At 37.1% G+C, this 4,806-nt stretch overlaps 1 pseudogene; it reads right to left on the reverse strand.

Moving 5' to 3' along the window:
- Nucleotides 1-510: 510 nt before the first annotated feature.
- LOC120862100 lies at nt 511-1,293 on the reverse strand (annotated as a pseudogene).
- Nucleotides 1,294-4,806: the final 3,513 nt, after the last annotated feature.

A 4,806-nucleotide genomic window follows, 5' to 3' on the forward strand; every position in this document is an offset into this window, starting at 1 on the left:
GAAAAGATTAACAGTTCTTGCCAATGGGTACTCTCTGTTCATATTTTTACATATTTATCAAGAAGTCACAGGGTCTTAAGTTAATAAATGATCATTCCTCACAACATATCTATAAACAGGATCGGGATTAATGAATTCCCTGGCAGCTTTTGGTTTCAGTTAGCCCAAATTCAACTACAGAAGAATCATATCTGTCCAAAAGATTTGGATTGTGCTAATACAGATCCCAAACAACCACTTCTATCAATTTAATAAAGCAATTGGTCAGATCCCTAATTTTAAAGTCAGCAGTTCAAGCAAAAAATTTAAAAAAAAAAGAAAAAAAAAACACCTAAAACAAAAAACAATGTTTAAATTTTTCATCATCTTTTCTGTTTATTTCACTGTGGTTTATATCTTTAATCAAATCTCTTAACTCTACTTACCTGCCTTTTTAACTACGTTCAATGCAATATCATTTATCTTATCTCTTTATATATATATGTTTTTTTCTTATGTGTTTTCTTTTTCTTTTCCAATGAGTTTAAATGTGTTTTATTTTTAGACAACCTACATGACACGTTTTCTCAAAAACAATGCCTCCGCTCCAAATAAATCAACGTTCAAAACAAATGAAGAGCTCGAGATGACATCAGTCCCATCTGTCTAAGTCCTGGTGTTGTGTGGATGAAAAGCAGTGGCCAGCCAGTTATGATGACAGGTGATTGATCCAAAGAAATTGCCAACTTTGTTAACATTTTTCCATCTCTAAACCATCCTTAAAGAAAATCATATATGGGGTTACACCATCCTCACGGTAGTCCAGCAGAGCAACCATGCCATCTGGATTCATGTTTTCACCAATAAAGAATTGATAGTTTTTGAAATTAGCAAGGATGTGCTTGATTTGTTCTGCAGCCCCTGTCATAAAAGGTTTTACTTATTCTGGTCTCTGTTCTTCAAGTTTCCCTTTGATTGACTTCATGTAATCTTTGATGTACTTCTTGTAGGCTTCTTTTGTGAAGCTGGTTTCCTGCAACTGACGGTTCATGACAATACCGACACCAGTGATTACTGTGCTTTTGGTACCTTCGCCCTCCGGGCCTTCAGCAGAGGCATTTCCACCAATGAGCGAGTCATCGATGTTACCCTCTGTCCTACTGGCCATCTTCCCCTCCACCTCCAGACACAGCCTGTCCACAACCTCCCGGATCTTGTAGATGTCGGAGAACATCTCGTCATGGCTAATGAGGTCCCGGTAGATGATCATGATGGTGACTGGAGGGAGGCGACAGCGGCGCTGGCTTAGCAGGAGCCCGGAGCTCAGAGCAAGCGCAGGGCAGCCAGAGCGGCGCTGGGGGGAGGGGGGAGCGGGCGGAAAAGGCCGACTCTGTCTCTCCCAGACCTCGTATCTCTTACGTGTTTTCTTACAGACTTGCCTGATTTTCCTATTACCTTTCTTATCCTGGACAATTGCAATCAGTTCCCAGCATGCTTTTTCATCTTGGCTGTCACCTCCTCTCTGAAGTTCTCTCTTAACCTCACACTGGATTCTAACTTCCAATGATATTCCTAAATACCATTTGAGAAATTTTCTCTTGCTGGGCTGGAGTTGTATAACTGTTCATTATTTTTCCTAACCGGACTCTTGAAAAACTAACCTCTTAAAAAATTAATGGAACTTGCAAGGAAAGTATGTTTAATAGCCCACTCTTAATGAAGTATTAGCAGTCTAGCTATCAGATTTTAAAAGCGTTTATATTCTGTCTGCTCTTTAATTGAGAGATAGAATATCTGTACCAATAAAAGAAATTTCCTCTGCTACTTGTGTGCTGTTTCATGCAGCTAGTTTGTGCTGATGCCACTCATTCATTCCTATTCAACTCTCTTCATTCCTTAAACTTCCCTCCCTAGTCTGAAGAAGCAAGCACCCAGAAATTTAGCAGGAATTTCAGGATCGGTTCCTGAAGGAATACAATGTCCCCTTAGGGATAGTGTCCCCAAAATTACAAAATGGCTACATAGAGACTCTGCATTGTGAGGACTGGCATTTTGAAACAAAAGATCAGATAAGTTCCTAAAAGTCAAGGAGTTCTGTGTAGGAGCTGAGTATAACTTAGACCAGCAGAATCTCACCAGATGAAAACCTTTCAACAAAGGGAAATGAAAGGCATCTTAAAAGACTCTTTTACACACTTCTAGACTTGAGAAAAAGTGAGGACTAGAAATCTTGTTTGGGTCAGGGTGAGAAGTTCTAGTGATTAATGAAGGAAGGATAGGAAATCAATTTGCTTATGTTTGAGCAATAATTAAGTTGACTTAGATGATTGGACGTAGATGAGGAGGCAAATCTTGACACTTCAGAGGTACTGAGATCTGGCTGTCTATGTGTTCCTCAAACTCTGTGCTTAGCTCCTGCAATATACAGCCAGTACTACCTAAAACGGGACACCAACATACTCTGTAGGAGAAGGCACTGGCAACCCACTCCAGTACTCTTGCCTGGAGAATCCCATGGCCGGAGGAGCCTGGCAGACTGCAGTTCATGGGGTCGCTAAGAGTCGGACATGACTGAGCGACTTCACTTTCACTTTTCACCTTCATGCATTGGAGAAGGAAATGGCAACCCACCCGGTGTTCTTGCCTGGAGAATCCCAGGGACGGGGGAGCCTGGTGGCTGCCGTCTATGGGGTCGCACAGAGTCAGACACGACTGACACGACACAGCAGCAAGGGCAACATACTTTGTTGGATTTTTCGTTTCTATCCATATTATGGTCCTTATGCCGAGAAGCTCTAATCCTGCAGGTATTTTATCTCATTATTGATGTTTTTCTTCTCTCTTTCCAAAGCCTTGATACTTAGTCGTACCATTCCAGTTATAAATTTCTTGACCACAGTTTGGATTTTCCAGTTTACTGTCTAAACAATAGAACTCAGAGGAATTCTCCTTGGAACTAGCTTTGCTTCAGGAACCCTGGTAATTGAGTCCATAGCTATGTTTCTTTATTGGTGTTGTTGTTTCTTTCTTTTGATTGTTTTCCTTTCTTAACAGATTGAAATGTTATTGAAATGCAAAAGTTAAGTAAATTGAGGTCCTTATTTGCTAAAATCTATTGACTCCCCACCAGTTTTAAAATCTACAGAAGGCAATAAAAGAGAGATAAGGTAAATTAATTTGTGACAGATCGGGGTACTAATGTGTTTGCTTCTGACACCAAATCTCCTTTTTTTCTTTTTTTCTTTCCACTATGCTACTCTCTTTTCCCATGCTTATCATGTAGGATCATTAGCATTTGAATTCAAAGACACCTTCATCTAAAATATAATTGTCAACACACAGTTTTGTTCCAGTCTATTGCTATACTCCTCAAATTAGTCTTTGTTACATTTCTTACTTAATATAATCTAAATATTTTTGGATTATCCATGTGTCTACCATTTACTGTGTGCATTCGCCTATTTTCCTCTAGGTTTTCTTCTTCCTTTAAATGTGGGCCTGTGAAAGGTAATTTTATTGAATATAGATATATAAGTTGATAATTATGTTCCATCATCACATTGCAGATATTATTCTGAATTCTTCAAGCCTCCATGATTGCCACTGAAAAGCCATCTACCATTGTGGCTCATGACTCATTTCATTTTTTTTTTTTTTAAATTTTCCCTAGACTTTCTCTCTGTTGCATTACTTGTGTTTAGATGTATATCTATCGCTACCAATCTAATACATGTCTCATTTTGCTTCTTCACATTGTGAATGTGAATGCATTTTTTATTGATATATTATCACCCACAAACTCTTCAAATATTGCTTTTCCCCAAATTCAAAATATTCTCCAGTAAAAACTTTATTCAGCCTAAGTTGGAATCTCTCATTTAATTGTTGTACATTAAAGAATTCTCAATTTCTTAAGTTTCTTAAACACACTGACATATTTGTATATTTTATGCCTATAAATATAGATGCACACATTTTATATTTATATGTGCTACTGCATTCTGAATTGCTCTCAAGTTTATTTTCTGAGACTATGATTCTTGCTACACAGGTATAACGTGTGTGGCTTGGCACAACTATTGAGTTGTTATGTTAATCATTCTCCTTTTTTAATGTGTTTGCCTTCTCTTTTGTTTTTTTTAATATTAGATTTTCTTTTTATCATAGTATATTTTTCTTCCATTATATATTTTATAACAGTTTTACTGAGATATAATTCACATACCTTAAATAGTGAAGTGAAAGTGAAGTCACACATACCTTAGCACTCACCTTTTAAAGTGTACAATACTGTGGTTTTCAGTGCATTTGCAGTTAGGCAGTCATTCTCACTAAGTTTAGAATACTTCTATTACTCCAAAAAGAAACCTTATATTCATTAGCAATAATGCTAGCAGGAAAGAGAATATCTAGATAATCTTGCCAAATACCATTTAACCATAAATGTAAGGGTTTATTTCTGGACCCTATTCTGTTCTGTTGATCTCTGTCAATATGTTTACCCCTTTGCGGGTACTGCATGGCTTTGATTACTGCCCTTTTATATTGTCTTGAAATTGGGAAATGTAAGTCTTTCAAATTTCAGATTTGTTCTTTTTTTTTTTTTCAAGATCTTTTGGCTACTATAGTTCCATTGCATTTCCATATAAATTTTAGGGAAAGCATGTCTATATCCTCCCAAAAGTTAAGCAATAATTTGATAGGTAGGTATTGGGTAGAAATAAACTTGGGGAATATTGCTCCCTTGACAACAAATTTAATATTCAAAAGTACAAGTATTCTTTGAATCTATAAATATGCAATGCCTTCCATTTATATACTATTTCC

Source organism: Oryx dammah, unplaced genomic scaffold (genome assembly GCF_014754425.2).
Source record: "Oryx dammah isolate SB20612 unplaced genomic scaffold, SCBI_Odam_1.1 HiC_scaffold_1, whole genome shotgun sequence".
In the NCBI taxonomy this organism is placed as follows: domain Eukaryota; kingdom Metazoa; phylum Chordata; class Mammalia; order Artiodactyla; family Bovidae; genus Oryx; species Oryx dammah.